This window comes from Pleurodeles waltl, chromosome 1_1 (assembly GCF_031143425.1).
Source record: "Pleurodeles waltl isolate 20211129_DDA chromosome 1_1, aPleWal1.hap1.20221129, whole genome shotgun sequence".
In the NCBI taxonomy this organism is placed as follows: Eukaryota; Metazoa; Chordata; class Amphibia; order Caudata; family Salamandridae; genus Pleurodeles; species Pleurodeles waltl.
In genome coordinates, this window is record NC_090436.1 from 573,580,220 (window position 1) to 573,606,638 (window position 26,419).

Below are 26,419 nucleotides of genomic sequence, written 5' to 3' on the forward strand. Positions count from 1 at the left end.
CTGGTGATCAGATCTGCCCAGCGGTGCTTGAGTTGATGGACATTCCTCATACTCCCGTAGACCCGGACCAGGTGATGGCGCACCTTCTCCCAACGTATTTTCCTCGCCTCCGTGTGATACCCCTGTATCCCACGGCCCCCAGCCTCCAGCATCAGTGGGAGGAAATGGCTTACGAGCCATATGAAGCCCCCCAATTCGTCCTCACCCATCCTGGACAGGCGAGGCCTACCTGACATGATGCGAGGTTGAAAAAAGTAACAAAGAAAAATGAAAGAAAAAGTGGGAAATGGGGAAAGGTAGAGGTGTGAAAGAAAAAGAAGAAGGAGAAAAATAGCCCAACTAACACCCCAAACTATGCTACCCACAACAGACTCTCACAGACAATACAAACTATCACAGGTATAGACCAAACAACACTAAACAGACTGAGACAATGTTTGACAACAATAAAAGATTGACACAAAGACAAAATACAAGGCACACAGGACACTAAAGCAGTAAAACACAGGACAACACCTTTCACACAACCACACAGTCTAGATAACTCTGAGACTGCAAAGTGAAAGTGAAAGTCAACTCCCAGTACAGATTTGGTAAACAGGATATCCTATTACATCACTTCCTGCATAAAATGGCCGCCGTTTTTATTTTCGCGTAATGCGTCATATTTTTACGCATACACAGAGGTGCGTCATATTTTTTTGACGCATTACAGTGTACATGATGCGGAGTGTAAAAATATGCTATGAATATTAATATTTCCAATTGTACATGAGATGACCAACATATTGTGCATGTAGCGTCAATTACACCACGCATACATCATGGGCGTCGTTTTTTTTTCACGTACAGTGGTGCACATGATGCGGAGTCAAAAAATATGATATGAATATTAATTATTGATAATGTACATGAGATGACCAACATATTGACCATATAGCGTCATTTTGACCACGCATACATCATGTGCGTGGTTTTTATTACACGTACAGTGGTGCACATGATGCGGAGTCAAAAAATATGATATGAATATTAATATTGATAATGTACATGAGATGACCAACATATTGTGCATATAGCGTCATTTTGACCACGCATACATCATGTGCGTGGTTTTTATTACACGTACAGTGGTGCACATGATGCGGAGTAAAAAAATATGATATGAATATTAATATTGATAATGTACATGAGATGACCAACATATTGTGCATATAGCGTCATTTTGACCACGCATACATCATGTGCGTGGTTTTTTTTTCACGTACAGTGGTGCACATGATGCGGAGTCAAAAAATATGATATGAATATTAATAATTGATAATGTACATGAGATGACCAACATATTGACCATATAGCGTCATTTTGACCACGCATACATCATGTGCGTGGTTTTTATTACACGTACAGTGGTGCACATGATGCGGAGTCAAAAAATATGATATGAATATTAATATTGATAATGTACATGAGATGACCAACATATTGTGCATATAGCGTCATTTTGACCACGCATACATCATGTGCGTGGTTTTTATTACACGTACAGTGGTGCACATGATGCGGAGTCAAAAAATATGATATGAATATTAATATTGATAATGTACATGAGATGACCAACATATTGTGCATATAGCGTCATTTTGACCACGCATACATCATGTGCGTGGTTTTTATTACACGTACAGTAGTGCACATGATGCAGAGTCAAAAATATTGTGGATGTAAATCATAATTTGAAGGTGAAATATCAAGACACTTTTGGATACATTTGTATCTGACTCTGCATTGTGTGCACTCATGTACATGAACAAATTATGACGGCCATGCTGTATGCGTAGAATATGGAGCAAATTGATCCAAATGTCTTCATGTGTTTAGCTTTGGAAAGGTGATTTGTCATGGTAAAACGGTGCGATGTGAGACACATTTGTGTTTGTATCTGACAAATGTCCGTACTTTTATGTATAGACGGCCTTCACACTGTGATGTTTGGGATACGTTAACTAATGTATTGACCATAATTGACAACATATTTGGTGTAATTGCTGATGGCTATTTTGAAATGAGATTTTTGATACCATTATGTATTCCGTCTCCAAAATGTCCCCACCTTTATGATGGGGATGCTTTTATCTGTAGTCCTAACAGGGAGTGGGAGAGTCACTTTCAGTTTTTAGGGGGCTGACCATGTCCCATTATGATTTTGTGTTTCATATTTGTGTAGGACTTGTGACATTGAGGCCACATATGTGCCTTATGCATGTGTTTAGTTCACAAGTACATGATTCCTGTATGTTTTGGGGGTGGTAGAGGTGGAGTTAGTCCCCCAGCACCCTAGGATTTGACCATCCAGAATAGCTACTGTATCCATGGAGTATTTTTATCATATCCTGGCAAACCTGCAGCAGCGGGCGAATGTAAGGCCATATGGTATGAATGACTGTTGACCATTCATTCATCTCATTAGCCCATTTGACGTTTGCAGTATTGATGATTTGGAGCTAAGTTGCATACCATTTTCATATGACTAAGGGGGTCATTCTGACCGCGGTGGGCGGCGGTCGCCGCCCGCCAAGCGGTTCCCGCCGAAAGACCGCGGCGGTCATTCTGGCTTTCCCACTGGGCTGGCGGGCAACCGCCAAAAGTCCGCCCGCCAGCCCAGCGGGAAACACCCTTCCCACGAGGACGCCGGCTCAGAATGGAGCCAGCCGAGTGGGAAGGTGCGACGGGTGCAGTTGCACCCGTGGCGAATTTCTGTGTCTGCAAAGCAGACACTGAAATTCTTTGTGGGTCCCTCTTACGGGGGCCCCGCGGCACCCCCTACCGCCATCCTGTTCCTGGCGGAAGACCCGCCAGGAACAGGATGGCGGTAGGGGGTGTCAGAATCCCCATGGCGGCGGAGCCATGGGGATTGGCGCTCCGCCGCCATGGTGGATTCTCAAGGGCAGCGGGAAGTCCGTTTCTGGCCGCGGCTGAACCGCCGCGGTCAGAATGCCCATCGGTGCACCGCCAGCCTGTTGGCGGTGCTACCGCCGACCTCCGCCAGGGCGGTAATTACCACCAGGGTCCGAATGACCCCCTTAGTTTGCAAGACTCTCAGCGTTCACAATGTGATAATGCGAAGATTGTTTTGCTTGTCTGTGTCCCTTTCTGCATAAACTGGTTTAGTGTCATGTTACAATCTTCCTGCTAGGTTCAAACTGGGACACAACTGTGATGGTCTACTTTCAAATATTAGGTTGGTTGTATGACATATGTGTACATGTGTGTGGGAATGTGGATCCAGTATGACCTGTCTGTGTGTATGTTGTCACTGTAACTTCAAGGTCTCCTCCTGAGTTAGTGGCAGCTGATGTTGTTGCAATTGTGTATTGCTCACATCATACACTTGAGAGAAGCCATTGATGACATGTTCACGTACACATGGATGGTCCCACCCTGTCTCTGAACCCGTGTGATGTGACTTTCAAATGATCTCCAATTTTGGGCTGGATGAGAGACTGTTTCAGTTGTTTGGATCCGGCATGTCTAATTGTCACATTTGTACTCTTGTTGGGCTCTGTGTATGGTAATGTAACATGTCACATCCTACCCTCTGTGCATACAGTTGTGATGTTTATTTTTGGTGTGATGATTTTTAATGGCATTCTTGATCAATGAGACGACATTCATCTTCAGCTATTTCAAACTAAAGGTGGTCAGAAATGAATAGGCCAAAGCATAATGTGGTGTTTGTGATCTGTGTTTATTTACAAGTGTGGAATACAAGTGATGATAATGACTTAAGTAAAAAAATTGTTCACAAGCTGTTGGCGCCTACGCACTCCTGCTGCGGTGTTAGGTTGTTCCCCCTCCTGTTGCAGGCCAGCATCCTCCTCATCATCATCCTCAGGCATGTCTGGGTCCGGTTCAAGGAGGGGAATATTCCTTTGTACACAAATATTGTGTAATATGGCACAAGTGAGTATAATTTTGCATACCATCTCTGGGGAGTATAGTAGGCTTCCGCCAGTGATGTCAAGGCAGCGGAACCTTGACTTTAGGATCCCAAAGGTCCTCTCCACAATGCTGCGTGTCCTCTTGTGGGCGTCATTGTATGCCCGCTCAGCAGCAGTATTTGGGTTCCCATATGGTGTCATTATCCAAGGCTGGATGCCATACCCCTGATCAGCTGAAAGAGAAACACAGAATGGTATCAATTAGATGTAGGAGGCACTGTTGTACGTATCTTTGATGGCAGTAGTTGTGTTGTGTTGTCTGTGACTATTTTGTGTACTAATGTGACAACCTATGGTTGTTGGTGGAAACTTTGGCATTGTTTAATTTCCTTGGCTGAGCAAGTGTTTGTTGTCTAACTGTTTGTCAGCAGGATGTATTGGTTTCTCAAGTACAGTGTGCCCTCCCTTGCATTGTGACTTGTGACACAGGTGTCCGTGTGTCCTCACTGGGGGTGTGATGATAGTTCCATGCAGAGTTGAAACATGAAAGGGTATTAGAAACGTCCATATGAACATAGCCAGGCCATCCCATCCCTTAAAAGTTATGCATTGTATTAGTGTACAGGTTATTGTGAGACTTCCAATTTGCAAGGTGACATTTAGGCAACCACAGTCATGAATGTCTTCACACTAAGCTGTGGAGTAAATTCAAATGTGTGAGAGGTTCAATGGTGACTTGTGACACATGGCTAGTGATGTGAGTACCTCAGTGTGTTCCTGTCTAGGTGTTGCTATTGTGGTGTATGTGTTGTTTATCCTAGAGGGTTTCTGTGCAGTGAGTATATAAGTAGATTTTTGTCCTTACCAACAAGTAGTCCATTGCCATACCGTCCATCCTGGAAGTGTTGGTTGATGGTGCAGTGACGGAAGATGAATGCATCATGTACACTCCCAGGATATTTAGCCACGATGTTGCTGATCAGTCCTTGGTGATCGACTATGGCCTGCACGTTGATGGAATGTGTGTGCTTCCTGTTGCGGTAGAGGTGTTCACTCGCAGCAGGTGGCACAAGGCGTACGTGTGTGCAGTCGATTGCACCAAGGACGTGCGGAAAGCCACTGATGGCGTAGAACCCCTGTTTTGTTTCCTGCTGCTTCTGCAGTGTGTTAGGGAAGCAGATGTGGCGGGGTGTCAGTCCAATGATGGCATCCAGTACTTTAGGCAGGAATGCGGAGAAAGATGGTTGTGAGATTCCACCAACCAGGGCACCAGTTGTCTGAAAGGAGCCACTTGCCAGCATGTGAAGTACGGCAAGCAGCTTTGTTTCTGTTGGGATAGTGCGTGGAGTCACTAAAGTGGGGGCCAATTGCTGTTCAATATTTGTCAGCAGCTGCTGAATGGCCTGCCAGTTCAACCGGTACCTCTGGATGATGTCTCGTTCCCTGAGGCCATGCAGGGTTGTTCTTGGGCGGAATATCCTCTCCTGCCTTCTGCGCTGTCTTTGGGGTCCCTGCTGTTGTTGTTGTGGCTGCTGTTGTTGCTGCAGGGCTCTGCGTCTACGTGCACGTTGAAGAAAAAGCACCTCCATGTCTCCCTGTTGCTGCTCTGCTGCTCTGTTGTTTGTTCTGTGTGTTCCGATTAAGTACAGGTGTGTTTGCCCCATTTTAACGCCTGCCCTGACCCAGGCGTTAAAATGTCACGCTATTCATGCTTTGCGCCATTTTTTTGCGCCGCCTGCCGCGCGGGAGTGATTTTTGCCCTGGAGCATAAATACCACGCACCGCTATGTGCGTCTGTTTTTAGACGGTAACGCCTTACTTGCATCTCATTAACGCAAGGAAGGCGTTCACGCAAAAAAATGACGCTATTTGCCAGTACTTTGGCGCTAGACGCGTCTAACGCCAAAGTATAAATATGGCGTTAGTTTTGCGCCGAATTTGCGTCGAAAAAAACGACGCAAATTCGGCGCAAACGGAGTATAAATACGGGCCTAAGTAAATATATCCCAAGTAGGCCTTGAAGACCAAAAGGCTTGTTGCCCAGTTTTTAAAGTGGAACATTTAGAAAACTAGGATTGATGTGTTCTTACACGTTCACTTTATAGGTCCTGTATCTTTTCTAGACCACCACAGAGGGGCTGTGAGGAAGCCCAAAAGTCAGAGAACATCCAGGGGCATATTTATACTCTGTTTGCGCCAAATTTGCGTCGTTTTTTTTTACGCGAATTCGGCGCATAACTAACGCCATATTTATACTTTGGCGTTAGACGCGTCTAGCGCCAAAGTATGAGGAAAGAGCGTCATTTTTTTGCGTGAACTCCTTCCTTGCGTTAATGAGATGCAAGGTAGGCGTTCCCGTCTAAAAAAATTACTGCGACGCAAATGCGTCGTATTTATACTCCCGGGCAAAAATCACGCCCGGGAGTGGGCGGGGCAAAAAAAAACGTATTTGCGCCTCTTTTTAACGCCTGGGTCAGGGCAGGCGTTAAGGGACCTGTGGGCTCAAAATGAGCCCACAGCTGCCCTCCCATGCCCCCAGGGTCCCCCCCTGCCACCCTTGCCCACCCCAGGAGGACACCCAAGGATGGAGGGACCCATCCCAGGGACATTCAGGTAAGTTCAGGTAAGTATATATATATTATTTTTTTTGGGGCATAGGGGGGCCTGATTTGTGCCCCCCTACATGCCACAATGCCCAATGACCATGCCCAGGGGACATAAGTCCCCTGGGCATGGCCATTGGGCAAGGGGGCATGACTCCTGTCTTTACTAAGACAGGAGTCATGTAAATGGCATCTGGGCGTCGTAAAAATGGCGCAAATCGGGTGGAGGCGATTTTTTTGCGTCAACCTGACTTGCACCATTTTAAGACGCCCTAACGCCATTTTCCCCAACGCCGGCGCTGCCTGGTGTACGTGGTTTTTTTCCACGCACACCAGGCAGCGCCAGTCTGCTAGCGCCGGCTAACGCCATTCAATAAATACGGCGCCCGCATGGCGCTCCAGAATGGCGTTAGCCGGCGCTAAACTTTTTGACGCTAAACTGCGTTAGCGCAGTTTAGCGTCAAAAAGTATAAATACGGGCCCCAATGTCAAACTAGACTCTCTCTGAGTTTGGCAGCTAGGCCACCCATCCCCTCAAATATGGCAGTCCGCCAGCTGTGTTCAGAGACAAGTAGTCGGTTAAGCTGGCAAGGTGGCACTAGAAGAGAAGACGCTGGTCTTAGTCGAGCAGCAGGGCAATTTGGGAGAGGTAACACCCAAAGATAAGAGTGGCAGCAGAAGTAAGGTATCTACAGGGAAGCCCATCCTTCTTTATCTACCTAAAGCTATGGTGCCTAGCTTTATGGTGGGGGATGACAATGCAAATGGTTTGCTTATTATGAGGGGACATTACGGGTGAGCAGGACAGACAAACATAACTTAAAAGCATTGTTACAGGCCTTGGTGCTTCCACTGGAGAAGGACACACTGATACTCCTTGAGTCTGAAAGAGCAGGCTCCTATACTCACACGAATTATGGATTTGTGTATAAGTTTAGTCTCACTCCTGAATAGTATTACAATATTTTCAGAGACACACCAAAGAGTTTGCAGATATTTTTTAGATTGCACTGGATAGTTGGGTGAAGGGCAGAGAAATTGGTACTTTTGATAGGCTATTTATTTTGATTATGAAGAAGCTCATATTGAGTCATTTTTATTCAGAGTTGCACCCATGGACTCCAAGCTGACTGATCACATTAAAATTGGAACAGGAGTGATGTGTGTGTATGCACTAAGGTGTCCCATATATCTCAAGAGGGGTAATCCTAAGAAGTGGGGCCAGGTCCACAACAGGGAAAAGAGATGAGCAAAATGGCTTGAAAAGAGAACTCCCTAGAACCTAAAACTTCTGAAAAGGGTTGAAGAGTGTTGTACCTGGAAGTAGACAGGAGGAAACCAAGGGAAAAGGAATCTCTTTGAGAAGGACAGGTGTTTTGACTGTCTGTAGTTAGGGTAGAGAACTCCACAAATAAAAAATTGTCCGGTCCTATCATATTATGAGTGGAGTTCTCTGCCCAACTCTGGAATCCCCACAGTCATAAACTTACTATTATCTGGTAGTTTAGTGAATTGCAAATAAAACATAAACTTATACAGAATTGTAAGCTTACCTTTGTGAATTAGGCCCTTACTGTCTATATAAGACAACAGGCGATGAGAAAAATGGGATAGGAGTAAAAATTAAGTTATGGTCATAATAATACAATAGTGATCTCAAATATTCAGTGTCAGAGGCCTCACTATGTATTAATGTTGACAAGGCAATCAGGCCACCCATAAAATACTATGGTGGAAAAGTGTTGTCTTTCACAACAGTGTTAAAATTTAGTAACATGTCATCCCAGCCACTGGTTATGGGGCACTTCCCGAGGACTTTATCCTCTTCCCTCTTCAGAGCTCTGCTCACAGCCTCTACCCATATGAAGGCCTCATTATGAGTTTGCCAGTCGGACCGCCAGACCACCATGTTGGCACTCCTGAAGAGACTGTCATGTTGGCAGTCTTTCGGACTGCCCTATCATAAGCCATGCATGCAGGACCACCAACTGACAACCAAAAAAGGCAGACCACCAACAGTACAGTACTGGAAATTGGCAGTCTGACCCTCAGCGCCGACAGCACTGCAACCAACCACTGACCTTATTACTAGCACACAGTCCCGTGGCGGACCCCCATGGTAGTCAGCCAATGGCTGTCTGAACCATGGCGGTCTGCGGTCAGCAAAGTACTATACAACTACACATTGGATGAATTTGAAAACAGTACAGCTGACACACCTTGCTACACTGGACACACCTGCAAAGGACACTATAAAACACACCCCTTCACAGACCACAATCCTTTGCATTTACACAGCAAGACACATAAGTCAGAACACTTTTTGTCCACAGAGTGCATATATTAGGCACACCTTTTTTTTTGTTCATCCCATTGAACACCCTGCACACACTTTTGTCTATTCACACCCGATTGCACTTCACCTGGCTAGTAAGTCACTGTCACCCGTTTTTTAGTCATGGTGAATGAAATCATAAGAGTAGAGCCACAATTGTTTGGAGTACGAGTCCAACATATTCCTCTCATTAGAAAAATGGAAATGTTCGATAGGATCATTGACAGGGTGAATGCTGTAGGTACCACCCTGAGCACAAAGGTGGGGATCAGGAACAGGTGGAACAACCTCAGAGGGAAGGTCCGTTCCATGGTCTCTAGGCACCAGCTGCAGGCCAAGAAGACTGGTGGTGGCTCTCCCAGTACCCCATTACATCTCCTTACCTAGGAGGAGAAGGTCTTGGCCATCTTGGATCCTGAGGGCTTGACAGGAATACCTGAGGGTTGGAGTCTTGTAAGTCACAACACAAAAAATTTCACAGAAATGCAATGTAATGCATACTCATAGCTCACCTTTTGCCTCATTTATTGTTACTCTACTCACCAGCCCAGTGTTCACCTGTCCATAGGCCCCTATTGGGCAACTCACAATTGAAGTGTACTCACCTGGGGAGATCACATTTGTATAGTGTGTGTAGAACAGGGACTGACATGACTCCAACTTCCAGCAGGTACTGTTCCTATAACTCCAGACCAACGTTCACTTGTCCAAAGACCCTGTTTGCTATCTATCAATTTAAGGGAACACACCTGGGGAGATAACATTTGTCAAGTGTGTATAGTACAGGCACTGACATGACTACAATTCCAAACAGGCACTATTCCTGTAACCGCAGACACTAGCGCAGTCATCACATGCCCCAATACATTTGTTTCACAATCATCAATTGCAGTGTACTCACCTAGGGGGATAACATTTATATAGTGTGTGCAGTACAGAGAGTGACCTGACTGCAACTCAAAAGAGATACTGTTTATATAACCCCAACCACCAGCCCAGTGTTCCCTTGTCCAAAGACCCCTTCTTGTCAACTCACAAATGAGGTTTACTCACCAGAGAGGATAACACTGGTCAAGTGTGTGAAGTAGATGGAGTAACCTGTCTGCAATTCACAGGAGGTACTGTTTTTCTGACTCTAGACACCAGAACAATGTTCATTCATCAAATACCCCTATCTGGCAACGCTCAATGTATGTTTACTCAGCTAGGAGAGTTACCATTTATATAGTGTGTGTAGTAGAGTAGACATGACAGCTAAGGCCAGGAGCCTCTGTCACTGTTACTCCACTCACCAGCCCAGGGTCCCCTTCTCCAAAGACTCCTGTTTGGTAACTCATACATGAAGTGTACTCACCTGGGGGGATACTTTTTTTATATTGTGTGTAGTATAGGGATTAACGTGACTGCAACTCCCAGGAGGCTCTGTTACTATCACTTTGACCATGAGTCCAGTGTTCTCTTCCCCAAATGTCATTTGTTTGGTAACTCACAAATGAAGTGTACTCACCTGGGGGGGGGGACGTTTATCAAGAGTATGAAGTAGAGAGAGTGAAATGGATGCTAAGGCCAGGAGGCTCTGTTTCTCTAACTCCAAACATAAGCCCAGTATTCACATGCCCGAATACCTATGCCCGTTAACTCTCAATTGAAGAAGAAAGCATTTCTATACTAGAGGGGAGTAGAGAGAGCGCAAAGCCCAATATGTCCTGTTTCCCTAACTCCAACCACAAACCCAATGTTCACTTGCCCAAGTCCATATGTTAATGAACTCTCAAATGAAGTTTACTCACCTGAGAGGATAATATTTGTCAAGTTTGTGTAGTTAAGAGAGTGACATGACTCCAACTCCCACGAGGCTCTGTTTCTCTAACTCCAAACACAAGACCAGTGGCCACTTGTCTGAATGCCGTTTCTTGCTAACACTTATCCCCTGGATAAAGATACATGTCATGCTCCACTCAGAGATGCATCTGGCTATCTAGCTCTATCTTGACCTGCTAACCCAAGATGAAACTATTGAGGACAGGAAGGACAGCTTACCCAGTGTGCAAAACAATGATCCCAAAGGCCTCAAGCTGCATAACCAGAATGGTATTGACAGCAGACACATTGACACTGCACTGACCATATGATGACTACAGTCACATATACAACAAACTCCTGGGTCTGCCTGTATTCCAATCAACTAGGCCTCAAAATGGCAAACAACATATTTTGCTTACCCACTGTTTTACATGCACTGGTGGTAAGATGGCATTATTGGCCATCCTCTCAAGCGCTAATTATCTGCACATTTCAGCAACTGCTCCAGTCAAGAAGATCTGGCATGCTCCACAAATGTCATCTCAATACAACCAATGTCATGGGTACTTACCCCCAATAGGATTAACTGCAACGTAACTTTGTACAAGGTCTCTGATCTATGTAACAGTAAATTTTTGGAAGTAGGTGCCACAATACAATGAGTAATATTGTATCTTTCACATCAATAGGTGGAGCTGCTACCAGGCACACAGAGGCCACAGAAGAGACTGCCACTACCCCCCGGATGAAGCCCTCAGTGAAAAAGACAGTCCTGGATATCTGGATATGGAGGTTGGTTCTGGCTCTTCTGGACAACCTGGTCAGACACCAACAGTGAGTTACACTGTGGCCATGTCAACACCTCCCAACCAGATTACCTCAACATCACAGGCAGCCATTCACCTTCCAACTTGTGTACCAAGAACAGTGTCTACCATCTTGTGCCTCCTAGTCCTGGATCATGAGATGCAGAGCAATACTTTGGACAATGAGGTTCGGGGACACAGTGGGAAAGGGCACCCTGTGGCAACGGAATATGCTTGTGGGGGTAGGGTGCATGAGAAGGATGCTGTGGGCATGGGTCTTCCTGGGCTGGGAGGGTGGAGATCCTGACACTTACATGTCAAAGGACAGTAGCCTGCCCTCACACAACAAGGGCTGCCACACCCCCTACTGGGACCCTGGCAGACAGGATTGAACTGAAAGGGGAACTTGTGCACTTCTAAGCTAGTACGTGATAATGTGGCATTGCTCCATGGTCTGAATGTCTGGCAGTGGATAGCAGACAGGAGGTCGTCTTATATTCCCTCCCCCAGGGTACCTGTGAACTGAAAGGGGACCTTGTTCACTTCTAAGCCACTCTTTGAAGTCTCCCCCACTTCACAGGCACATTTTGTTATTTAAACAGGGCCTCTGCCCCTACCAACTCAGACACTTCCTGGAGAAGAGAACCTGAACCAGAATCTGCAACCTGCCAAGAACAACTGCCTGGCTGCCCAAAGGACTCATCTGACTGCTTTCTGTGAAGGACTGCTGCCTTGCTGTTGCCCTGCTGCCTTGCTGATCTCTGGCTATGCTGAGAAGTGCTTTCCAAGGGCTTTGATAGAGCTTGCCTCCTGTTCCCTGAAGTCTCAGGACCAAAAAGACTTCATTCCTGTAAGAAGAACTCCCATTGTGGCGAAAATCGACGCACACCCTGCCAGAAATGACACACAGCCTGCATTGCGTTGAAAATTTCACTGCACGCCGAACCGGTATGACGCAGCCAGACTTTGCATAGAGAAGATTGATGCAGCGCCAGCGTGGTGACCAGAAATTCGAGCACGGCCCACTGGATCGACGCACAGCTGAGCCGGAACGACGCAACCTGACTTCCAGAGAGGAATCGACCCAGCACCTGCCTTGCGGTAGAAATTTCCATGCAACGCCCACCGGATTGACGCAGCCCCTATGACTTCATTCTGTCAGCACTGAAATTCCACGCATTGTCCCCGGGGCATCCGAAAACCCCGCAACCCAAAGAGGATCCGAGACCAAGCGCCCAAAATCGACACAAAGAAATCGACACACACCTCCCTGTTCTCCACACATCTCCTCCTCGGTGGTTCTTTGCAGCGATTTTGCACGGAAAAATACTTATTGCATCTTAATTGTTTTGACCTGCATTTTACCAGATACATATTATATATTTTTCTAGACACTGTGTAGTGTATTTTTGTGGTGTGCTACTGTGTTATTGCATGATTTATTGCATAAATACTTTACACATTGCCTTCTAAGTTAAGCCTGACTGCTCAGTGCTAAGCTACTAGAGGGTGGGCATAGGATAATTTGGATTGTGTGTGACTTACCTTGACTAGAGTGAGGGTCCTTTCTTGGACATGGGGTAACCTGACTGCCAAACAAAGAACCCATTTCTAACAGGACATATGTGCAACAATGAGTCACTCAGTTCATCATTGTAATACCTGTTATTGCATACACACAATCAGGACAGATGTGGCTTACCAACCAGCCAGACCCTCTCTTGGTGTAGTTGTGACATCAGCTGGGGTATGGTGCGGTTCTGCATCATGAAGGAATCATGGATTGAACATGGATAATGGGCCAAGACATGGGAAATGTAGAGTTCCACCAAACAAACAATTTGCACGTTCGTAGAACAGAAGTTCTTTCTGCCATGATAAACTTGTTCATTGGCCTGCAGTGGCACCAAGCCAACATGTGTGCCATAAATGCCCCCACCACGTGTGGGAGGCAGGCAAAACCATAAACTTCAACCTACACATGGGCTAAATAGTCACTCGGGGGAAACCAGATACAGTTGTCAATGCGTTTCAACATTGCTGAAAGGAATTCCTCCAACACCAGATTGAACTTAGGTTGGGAGAAACCAGCAGGTAGGGCCATTGTATGTTGGATAGACCCTGTGGCTAGGTAGTGCAATACTGACATGAGTTGTACAATAGGTGGTATGCTGGTTGGATAACTAATAGCTGGAATCAGATCTGGCTCCAACTAATGACATATGTCTACTATTGTTTGCCTAGTTAGGTGGTAGTATGTGATATTGTGGCATTGCTCCATGGTCTGAAAGTCTGGCAGTGGATAGTAGACAGGAGGTTGTCACATATTCCCTCTCCCAGGGTACCTGTGTAAGATAAGACATAGGGGGTCATTCTGACCTGGGCGGTCCATGACCGCCATGGCGGAGTGCGGCAGAAGCACCGCCAACAGGCTGGCGGTGCTTCCTGGGCGATTCTGACCGCGGCGGTAAAGCCGCGGTCGGAAAAGGGAAGCCGGCGGTTTCCCGCCGGTTTCCCGCTGGCCCAGGGAACCCGCCATGGCGGCGCTGCTTGCAGCACCGCCATGGGGATTCCGACCGCCTTCCCGCCAGCCTGTTTCTGGCGGTGTCCACCGCCAGAACCAGGATGGCGGGAACGGGTGCCGTGGGGCCCCTGGGGGCCCCTGCACTGCCCATGCCACTGGCATGGGCAGTGCAGGGGCCCCCTAACAGGGCCCCACAAAGATTAGCAGAGCAGACAGTGAAAATCGCGACGGGTGCCACTGCACCCGTCGCACCCCTTCAACTCCGCCGGCTCCTTTCCGAGCCGGCTTCATTGTTGAAGGGGCTGTGCCGCTGGGCCGGCCGGCGGTCTTCTGGCGGTCGCCCGCTGGCCGCGCGGGAAAGCCGGAATGGACGCCGCGGTCTTTTGACCGCGGTGCGGTCTTTCGGCGGGAACCGCTTGGCGGGCGGCGACCGCCGACCGCCGCGGTCAGAATGACCGCCATAATTTTCTAACATTAGTCAGTGCGTTCTCAGCAACATACATGATGCATGTCAATGATATCATGTGACAAAGCATTTCTGACTGTATAGACATGGCACCCAGTATACATCAAAGCTGGCAAGTACACAAGGCTCACATGTGACCCCCATGATTTTCATAACACGTGTCCACAACATGGATTCAAACCAAACTCAAAGATGTGCAACACATTGAAATGAGATTGTATATCTTGACCGCCAAAATGACCGTCGTCAGTGGTGGACTGTGCCTCGCTGTTAAATGCCATCTGTGCCCTGTAACATATTACAGTGGTGGTTGAGTAAAGAGATCTACTTGACAGGACACAATAAGGATGTTTGTGAGGTAAAAAAGCATGTTTTGTAGGTGTGACACAGTTTACAAAGCCCAGTACAGCAACTCAGGCCGCCACATTGGCAGATGCCTGACCTACTCCACTGGACATCGGGAGCCACCCGTGACCACCAGCGGAAGTCGTCATGGTGGTAGACGGTTGCAACTGCGGCAGATACAGCCATAGACTAACATTGTTGCCAGTGGCGGCCGCTGCACAATGGCCGTGTCTGCAGGTGGGATGACCGCATAAATGGAGGACGTGACCACCATGTTCTGCGGTTTCAGTCACTTGACTCCTGATACTGCTGCCAGTAAAACCTCCATGACCTGAGCTGCTGTGTGCCACCTCTGGGAGAAATCATGTCACATCCAGCAGGTGATAGGGCCCATGCCTTCTCTCCAGAGAAGCTGGGGAGGCTTGTTACTGAGGTCCTACTCCTGTATGAACAGCTCTATGGCTCAACAGAGGAGCAGGTAAGTACCTCATATGCACAATTTTAGATGTAAATCACCATCTTTTTCCTCCTCACAGGATACAATGTGCCCTTGTGTGCCCGTTAGACTTCATGTGTGCCTGTTGGTACAGTCTGTGTGGCTTCAATAGGATGTAGAATGTGCAGGTACTGGTGGCCAGTACCATATGTTAAGTTTAGTCACATTGTGTATTGTGAGGTTTTTGGTGTCCTAGTTCATCCTTGTGTTGGATGCACATAACTTTTCTCATGATTGATATAAATGTTGGACAGCATGTATGTGCATGACAGCAGGAGCTGTGTATGTATCTTGCATGAATCATTTGAAAATCATGTGAACAATGTGTATAATGCCACAGATCTTTAAAACCACATCTGGCCTTGCTACATTGTTATGTGGAAGGCATATTATGACTTACTGTGCCCTTTAGGCTGTTGCACACACCACATGCCAAATTGCTGATGGCCACATGATGTACTGTCATGGATGGAAGTGATGGGAATAGAGTGTCATGTAAGGTCTGTCTGATCAGCCTGCAGAGACCAGGGCCTGTCAAATATATCTCCTACTGAGGGACACAGTAACTGTGGCACTCTGCCCACTCCCTCTCCCCCAGAATATGCTGGTATGTGGCCAATATAATGCTCTAGTGGAAACACCGGCCCCAAATGTCTCATTCCTTTGACTACATTAGGAGTGGGTACAGAGGTAAATCATTAAACAAGTCAATATGGACATTTTGCATGATTGACAAGGTGTGTCTTTGACTCTTGACAAGCCTCTTTCTCCCACAGCTCTGCTGTCACCTTCACACAGGTCACATCTGTCCTATACAGGCTTATTGCATAAATGACAGTTCCACAGTGCAGACATTGTGTTGATTCCTGGGAGGCCAAGATATGTGACTCAATAGCCTGGTCACATAGCAGAAATTGTACAATAGATACCTTTGTATGCTGGATGGCATCTCTGTAGGAAAGACACAAAAGTCCAAAGCACTGTTATGTGGTACAGGTACATACTACAGAACCCACCCCCTGACGCGGCATGAGTCTGCATTTGTTATTCCACAAGTCCACACGTGGACAAGGAAGACACTTTCTGTACCCACCATGCCAGCCCCTTGCTTGTTACTTAAGTGTAATGGTGAAGCTTGTACTATGACAGTTGCCTGTAGGGACTGTATGCAGTGAGTTAATCTCACAGGTTGTGAATGTGTTGGTCCATTCAGGCCTAAGGAGTTTTACCCTTCAGAAGCCACATAGGTGTGTTGTGTTTCATTGTGAGTCACATCACGGTACAGGTTGCTAGAGCATGGACTACCTGGTGTCAGTAAGCTTACTTTGCCATTGTAGGCCATGAGCAGGATAGTGGGTTAGTCTGCAGATATAAATACATGTGTCTGTAGTCATGTCCCTGTACTTATTGGCTTGTGTGCTTCACACTTGTGGAGTGTGCACAAATTAAAAAGTTCTAGCTTGGTGTTTCTGACATGTAAGTGACTAAACCATTTGTGAGAACACTTGTGATTGTAATCTCTTGATTTGCCATTTGCCTCTATGCAAGTCAACATCCATCAAAAGAAGGAGCTATGGAGAGGCATTGCCAAGAAGGTGCGGACACTGGGGGTCCACAGCCGGTGGAGCGCCCACTGTCGGAAAAGGTGGGAGGTCCTGAGATGCTAGGCCCAGGAGATCACTGAGGTACAGCTGGGGATATCCTCCCATCATGGGCCGGGTGCCTGTTGGACCATGATCCCCCTAATGGCCTGCAGTCGGGCAGTGGCCTACCCAAACCTTGATGGGTGTTTGAGGACAGAACAGCATCCACAAGAGGGTGAGTACAGGGCATATTCCTGCCTGTCACATTGCCAAGTAAATATGTTAGGTTCTGACAGCTCCCCCTGCTGATTAGGGATCAGCCACGTGTAACACAGTAGATGTGCCTTGGCTATATGCCCAGAGAGCTAGGGCACACTTGTGTGTAATCCACAAACAATTTGCTCTCCAGGGACAAGATATGGCTGTGCACAGTGATCAATCAAGCACTGTTTTTTGTTGTAGTGGGTGTAATTTCAATGCAACAGATCACTACTCCTCAGTGTTACAGGCCAAAGGGAAGGTAGTGATGGATCTCTGTCCTCAGCCATGTGTCTGGTGAAAGGAGTATAATGGCCTCTGCCACCCAGAGGCTACTTGCCACCAGTGTATGGCAGGTACTGGTGCCTCACTACTGTCTGTAATGTGAAGATGGCCATCATATATCTGACAGTGCATAATTTGTTTGGGGGTGCAGCTATAGATCAATACTTTCTCTTGGTAAGTGGGAAATGTCCATTGACAATATTTATGTGTCACCGCTGTTGCCAACATTCCTTGTGCCTACATGTCAGCATGTGTTCCTTTCTCTTTAGAAAAAAAAACATTAGTAAGCTGTTGTTTCATGCATGGTCTACCTGTGTTGAGGGGATAATATCTGTATTCCCTAACATATATGTGCATGCTAACCTGTGTGTGGAATAGGGCATTTACAATGGGGGTCCATTTCATATTGTGCCACAGACAACAGTGAGTCAGCATTGATTATTGGCTAACAAACACCCTCACCTGTCATAGCATGGTATTTGTCATGTACAACTGCAGTAACACTGAGGGACATGATGGGTAGGCCTAGAGTTTTTATCCATTTCCATGCATTTCCATGCCATTGATATAGACTTATGGAGCAAACTGCTTTGCACATGTGAACTGGGAAAGGTTTGTAACCTGACTGTTGCCAAGCATCATGAAGTAAATGGCAGTTATGTTGGAAACACAAATGTTTGCATACAAGCATTCATCCATAGACATCTTGGTTTGCATCACCAAAATAGAGACAATGATGTAGCTTCCAACTGGTCAACAAGTTGAGGGCCTTCTACAAGTACTTGCAAATCTCTGGGCCTCTCAAACATCCAAAGGACGAATGGTGTCTACTGAAGTACATGTCATTGTAAGGGGTGCCAGACATTAGTGGTGATTTCTGTAGGACTCGCTGATTCATTGTGTTGTGGAGTTTAGAGACATATCTTCCAGATATTTTGCACATTTTGTCTACACTGTGCATTTCCATGCCAATTGTTTCGCATATCTGAGCAACATTACTACTTCTGCCATGACTCCACTGCGACAAATATCACTTGGTGAAGTGTGCATTGTGGATCTGTTTACAGTGTTACATTGGTATTTCCATGTCACCTTCTCCAGGCTATTGTACTGTTGTCAGCAACATGGCATGTTCTGGGAGCATCATTTATTATTGTTGTATCATTGTGTATGTGACAAATAGAGGCGTGCATGACCTTGTGTGGGATCTGTGAGAATGGAGTTTGCATTGGCCTACTCTTGTATGACAGCATGTAAGTTACATATGCTCCATGTGGCAAAGCATTGAAGGTGATAAGGTCTCCTAATTGTTCAATGGTTACTTTGAATGCATAACTTCAGACATGAATTGTAGTTGTCTGAGATCCTTATTTTCCTGTGAGCAACTGTTGACAGATGAGATGGCATGTATGATATGGTATGATACATGTATGTATTAGGTGGTTTGTTGCTTGGGCCAACTTGACATCATTGTAAGGTTTGCTAATCACAACTGCTGTTCAAGTGCGATCATGGACATGTGATGACCCTATTTCTCCTTGTATTTGCAGCATCAGTCCAGGGAAGCAAAGGAGACATGGCACAGCTGAGTGGGGAAGCATCTGGCCACAGGACCTTGGGTCAAGACACCACTGACACAGAGGGACCCAGTAGCCTGGAAGGTGAGGGGAGTGTCCAGGGGGAGAACAGATCTACATCCTTGTCATCATCAGATAAGTTCTACAGTAGCCACTCCCTACTGGTGGACCCATTGGGATGTACCCCTGTACCATCTCTGTGCACCAGCCCCAGTTCTATCACCACCCTCCCTGTTGCTCCCCACTCAGTTGGCCGTGCCCGCACACCCAAGAGGGTGGGTGTCTCTTTTGCCAGAGGCTCCTCCGCCCCAGCCTGTTACCCCTGCTGCCCCTAGTGAGGAGACTATTGACCTCCTGAAGAGAATCTATGTGGGTCAGACAGCCATTGTAAATGCCTTTGAGGGGTTGTCCACCCAACTGCAGAGAACAAATGCATTCCTGGATGGCATTCATAGTGAAATGTCTGGCCTACAGAGATCTTTTCATGCTTTGACCTCCTCACTGATGGCAGCCAGTCACCCTCCATCTTCTGTCCCCCCTTCACTTCCCCCCTTCACTTCCCAATCCACATCCCCCATTCCACTACCTATCCCAATTTTACAGACAAATCTACATGCAGCCACCTCAACACACAAGAGCAACATACATAAACACAAACACCCCAAAACACACTAGCATGCAAGCACTCAACAGACACCCACACACGCAACATCAGCCACACACCACATCAAACATATCTACAGGCACCACCACAACAGTCAATGACACATCCACTGCACCCATCATACCAAAACGACACCCCCCAACAGACACACAGGCATCCATCATATCTACCATACCCACACACACCACCCCAACAGACACACAGACATCCACCACATCCACCATACCTGCAGATGCTACCCCAACAGACACACACATTCACTATCATCCCATTGAACATGGCACAGCAACATGTAATGGTTCCTCGACAGAACGTGAACCAAAGAACAACTTCAAATGTAAATCATTTAATCACACAATACCGATTGATTGATTTCAGTGATGATGAAAGGAGTGAAGAATATATGAGTGAGAGTTCATAAGAAGAGCAATGTGTGTTAGATGACTCATTGGAGGTAGATCAATATTGTCCACATGTGAATGCGAGTGTCATGGGTCACAATGTTTCATTCCTGACTGACACTGGAGCAACTCGTTCCACTGTCAGATCTTTAGAAGTCCATAATGTGCTCCTTTCTGGAAGGACAGTTCAGGTTGTAGGAGTAGCAAACCTGCCTTCTATATACCCCATTACAGAGCCTATTCCAGTTAAACACGTACTTTCGAGGGTTTGCACTGATTCGTAGTTTGCTATTCAAGTTCTGTGAGTCTGTTAGGAAAAGACCTTGGGCCACATGTATGATCAAACCCCTTTGCGAATCGCAAATAGCGATTTTTAAGGAATCACTATTTCTGAGTCGCAATATGCTATTTAACATATTTGCGATTCGAAATTAGCGATTTCTTAAAAATCGCTATTTGAGAGGTCCAAATACTGAATCGCAAAAAAATTGCAATTTGGTATTTGAAAATCGCAAATTGCGAGAACGCACACCTGGCAGAGCCTGATGACATCACAAGCAGGAAGCGAGTCATACCAGGCAGTTTGCAGGTGCCACATCCAAAGGAGCAGTGAGAGAGACACAGCCCAGCCACAGGGAGCAAGTCTGTGAACAAGGCAGGACTGCACATCAGCATGGACAACTCTACAAATGGAAAAGAGAAGGGAGAGAGGAAAATAAAACTCAAGTTCAGTGAGCAGGAACTGGAGGTGCTCACTGAGGAGGTGGTGAGGAGCCATGACCGGCTGTTCGGGAAGAGCTCACTCCATGTCCCTGAGAGTGAGAAGTGCAAACTCTGGGTGGACATACAAACAAAAATCTGCGCTGTGGGGGTTGTGCAGCGCTCAGAGGAGGAGATCAAAAAGAGGTGGTATGACCTGTGTTCCCATGCCAAGGAGAGGGTGGCCAGAAGATTACAGGAGGTAAGGAGCACAGGAGGTGGACCATCCACCGAGACACCCTCCACCCCCATGGAAGACCTGGTGGAGTCGACACTCCTCCCAGAAGCTGTCAGTGGGGTCACTGACATAGACACATCCGGCACACCAAGCACCAGCAAAGGTAAGTGCAATATTGAAATGTAACCCCATATGTGTATGTACAAATGCCCCTTAGGAATTAGCAATTAGTGCCAAGCATTGTGATAAGTAGTCCATTCCACATCTTAGAAGCGGCACAACAATGCCTTATGGGAGTGGTAGTCCACAACCCAGAGCTGAAAGTAGCACACAGAATGTAATTAAGTAGAGTGACACCCAGAAGAACACAACACCCACTACATAGTGATATGATGTAACTGTACATTTATTACCATTGTGTAACCTTTGGTGATACATACATAAATGACATGTCGTTGCAGATGGCGCAAGCCCAGCAGCATCAGCGTGTGCCATTGCAGGGGATGCTGAAACCCACCCTCCATCAGACTCCAACACCAGTGAGTCAGTGAATATTGCACCTATCAGAGGCAGGGCAAGGGCTGTACCGCTCCCCGAATTGAGCCAGGACTCAGATGACATGCGGGATGACGGCCACACTCCATCCCCAGATGGCAGATCCTCTGTAATGCAGCAGTCCCAGCCCCAGCGTAACTCAACACCCCTCAGGAGGCCTCAGTATGCAGGCACACAGCACGTGGAAGCAGGAGAGAGCCCATCAGTATTCGGTGGCCTGGAATCCTCTATGCTGAAATTGCAGCTCCTGCAAAATAAGAAGATTACGGCAATGCATAGGCAGATGCAGACACACAATGCCAACATGGGGGGGCTGCATCGGCAGTTGGAGTGCCTTCATTCTAACATTTCAAAGCTGCATGAGGGGCAGATCACAGCTTCCGAGAACACCAGGGAGCTGACCAATGCAGTGAGGGAACTATGCACAGAGCTAAGGCATGACAGAGTCAGCCATCGCAGGCATGAGAGGTGATTTATGGGCATGTTTGCTGGATTCTATTGACCGGTCAATCGCCTTGCAACATCAACGGCCCTCATATTGCGGTGTGCTGTCGCCGCACAGGTGGAGGCAGCGCACAGCAGTAGGGATGTAGCCCAAGGACTGGTCCAGATAACTAATGTGCTGGATAATATGGTGGGTAACTGCTCTTCTACACCCAGTGCACTTGGACTAGGGGAGATTGAGGACTCATCTAGCATCAGCAGCATAGCAGTGCCCACTACAGGTCCTCGGCGTCGCAGTGCCAGGCACAGCACTGCCATTGACACAGATACCAGAGGTGCCCGTGAGGCCACTGTGCACTCGAGTGGCTTGCGTGGCCGTAAAAAGTGACTGTAATGGCCACAGGGGACTGTGTGTTTTTTTAGTTTTACAGTGAACTATGAAGAAATAGTGAGACACTGTTAACTGCTTATTTTATGACACAAGTGTTTATTTTTTTTGCTAGTGACACTTATGTTACCTGACGTTTGGGTAATAAAGGTTCTAACTACCAGTACACATGTCAGTGAAGTTGTGTTGTTATTACTTACATCTGGAATGGTTGTGCGTGATGTCTGCACGCCTTTGCCTGCCCTCTGCTGCACTGGTCCTCTCTGCTGGCTGTAGGGGGGTTATGGGATCATCATCCTCATCTGAGTCTGAATCAGATATTTCCACAGGTATGCCCCTGGTGGTAGCTATATTGTGCAGGATTGCACATGTGGCCACTATTCTACAGGTCGTGTCCGGGCTGTACTGTAGTGCACCTCCACTTTTGTAGATGCACCGGAAGTGACTCTTCAGTATGCCAAAGGTGCGCTCCACCACATTGCGGGTTGCCCTGTGTGCTGAATTGTATCTCCGTTCTGCTGGTGTTGTAAGATTTAGGTAGGGTGTCATCATGTCGGTGCGCATTGCATAGGTACTGTCTCCTGGAAGGAACAGAGGGTATAATGAGTAAGTGAGCCATCTGACGTCACAACGCCATCAATGCACCAGTGTACAGAGGGACAATACCTAGTAGATATCCTTCACCAAACTCCCCAGCTAGCAGTCTTGTGTGAATCCCGCTGTGATGAAAGATGTATTAATCATGTGTGCTCCCTCGGTACCTGGCCACGAGATCAGTTATGATGTAGGAGGCATTGCATATCACCTGTATATTCATTGAATGTTGGTATTTACGGTTGCGGTACACATACTCTGTGGCCGATGGTGGACAGATTGCAACATGTGTCCCATCTATGGCACCTAGGACGTGGGGGAACTGTGCTATTTGGTAGAAATCTATTTTTGTCTGCTGTATTTCCTGTGGGGTTTGGGGGAATCTGATGTACTGGTGTATCCTACTCAGCATGGCGTTGATAAGTGCATTGAAAAATCTAGAGAGGGCACTCTGTGATACTCCTCCAGCTGCTGCTATGACCCCTTGATAGCTCCCTGAGGCAAGTAGGTGGAGGGAGCATAATACCTGCTCATGGGTGGGTATGCTATTAGTCCTATGTGTTGTGTGCTGCAATATGCTATCAGGTCAAGTATCATGGCTGAGTTCAACCTGTACTTCTCATATATCTCCTCCTCAGTCTGGTCAAAAAGGGTAATGCGCACTCTGAAAAGGCGCTCCTGTCTCCTCCTCCCTCTCCTCAAACCTGCCAAGATCCTCATTCTCCTTGCCATGACGTAGAGTGCAGCCATTTTGGAAAAGAGTCTGAGGCATCCTGGGCCTCTTTATATAGGTTGCACCTGGTTACCACCTGGTTTCACCTAGTGGTAATTTGCATGTGCAAAAGGCCATTCTGCGAAAATTCACAATTTGCGAATTTTTGATGCATCGAATTGCGACATGGTTTTGGGTGTCGCATTTTGCATCTCTCAATTTCCGACTTGAAATACCGATTTGGTAGTTGCGAGACGCTAGTCCGAATCGCAATTTGCGAAATGCTAATTGCGATTCGGTATTTCATGTCATAAAATTGCGAGATGCAAAATGCGACACGCAAAACCATGTCGCTTTGCAAAAAATTGCAATTTTTGCGATTCCTTATTTTTGGCCTGCAAATGCATTTCATGCATCGCAGACCATTTTTTTGCATTCGCAAACGGTCAAATTTTGCGATTCGCACAGTTTGAGAATGCAAAATGGTTTGATACATCTGGGCCCTACTGTGCAAATTAAAATGTTCCATCACTTGCACACATAAAAGGATAGCAATTCAAACCAATAGCAATGACGAGACTTCCAGTCACACTGATGAGCTGTATCCTCTTTTTACACTGTTTCCTGCTATGACTGTTAAAGACCTGCATGAGGAATTACAAGACATAGGGGATCATTCTGACCTCGGCGGTAAATGGCGCTTACCACCGGCCAGAAGGCCGCCATAACACCGCCGCAGTCGCGGTAAACCGCCACGGTCATTCTGACCCGCAACTGGCAAACCGCTGAAAACCCGACATCCTCAATAATCCGCCACACCAAAGGTCAGCGAAAAAATGGCGCTGACCAAACCTCCACCGTCACGCCAACAGAAATACGCCCATACCATTCCGACCCACAAATCCACGCGGCGGTCTTTCAAACGCGGTATTCCATTGGCGGTACACACCGCCGCGGTCAAAATACACACACCCATAGAAAACCCAGCCACATTGGTCAGTTCGAAATACACACACCTGATACACATACTAACACCACTCCCACACACCCAACACAATATAAAACACACACCCACATCACCCACAAGCCCCTACGACCCGAAATCATTGATGAAGGCTAGAGACAGAGCACAAAATAGAGAATCCCACAACACAGAGGCACACAACACCATCACCCACACAGAATCCACGCACCAAACACCACACACCACCACACGCACCACACTCATCACCACAAACGCCACCCCACACCTCAACCACACCACCCCATGGCACCCCAAAGACACCCCAGGTTCAGTGACACCGAACTCAGGGTCATGGTGGAGGAAATAGTCCGTGTAAAGCCCCAGCTCTTCGGGGCACAGGTGCAGCACACCACAATTGCCAGGAAGATGGAGCTATGGCAAAGGATAGTGGACAGGGTTAACGCGGTGGGACAGCATCCACGCAATCGGGAGGACATCAGGAAGAGATGGAACGACCTACGGGGGAAGGTGCGTTCCATGGTATCAAGGCACAACATAGCGGTGCAGAAGACTGGCGGCGGACCCCCACCTACTCCCCCAGAATTTACCACGTGGGAGGAGGAAGTCTTGCACATCCTGCATCCTGAGGGCCTCGCTGGAGTAGGCGGGGGAATGGACTCTGGTAAGGCAAATCTTCACTACTGCTTCCCACCCCCACCCCACCTGAATGCCAAATCATACCCCCACCCTCACCCCCTCCCCCATCACACCAACCCCTAGCAAAAGCCTCACCATCACAACCCACCCATCCCAACACCAAGCCCTGCATGCGACCCCAAAGCATGGACACCCATCACCAAAGCATGCCCACTGCACACACACATCACCCCCACAAGCCACCCTCACAAAAGCCCCCACAAGGAAATGCCTGCACATGGGTACACGGACACCCACCCATCACACGAAATGCCACACACAGAAGCAATAACCATACCTTTATACCCCTGCAGGACCCGAACGCCACCACACCGCCACGGAGGGTCCAGAGATGTCCATCCCACCCCCAGAAGAGGCCCCCAGCGATGACAGCAGCTCTTTCTCCCTGGAGCCAGACGACCAGCCCGGCCCATCGGGGACCTCTGGACAGTCGGTTCCCCACAGACAGCCACAGGCTACACCAGAGCCAACCCCTTCTGGGAACACCAGCACAGCTCCCACCCAGCGGGCCCATGCCTCTGTCTCCAGGGCACGTAAATCAGCAGTGTGTCCACCACTACAGGGCACCCAGGTTGACCCACTACCCCAACAACAACAGGGACCTGGGGGCAGTGGTAGTGGGCACACCGGCCAGGTGACAGAGGCCCAGGAACACAGGGGAACTGGGAGGGCTGCTGTGCGACAGGGGGGGGACAGGCCCGGGGAACCGACTCTCGAAGAGGCCCTCTCCTCCATCATGGGAGCATACCACCGCTCCCAGGAGACGATGGCGACGGTACTGGCCCGGTTCCAGGAGATCCAGGAACTGCAGGAGGAACGGTACATGGGGTTCAGGGAGGAACTGAGGAACATCGGTTCAGCAATGGGGACCATCGTCCTGGCCCTTACCCAGATCGTCACCACATTGCGGGACCATGTGGCACCCCAAAGGGCCCCTGTCACTAGCCCAGGCCAGGAACAGCCTACCACCTCCGCCGGCGCCAGTGGACAGGAGGCCCCCACACAACGACAGGCCACCAGA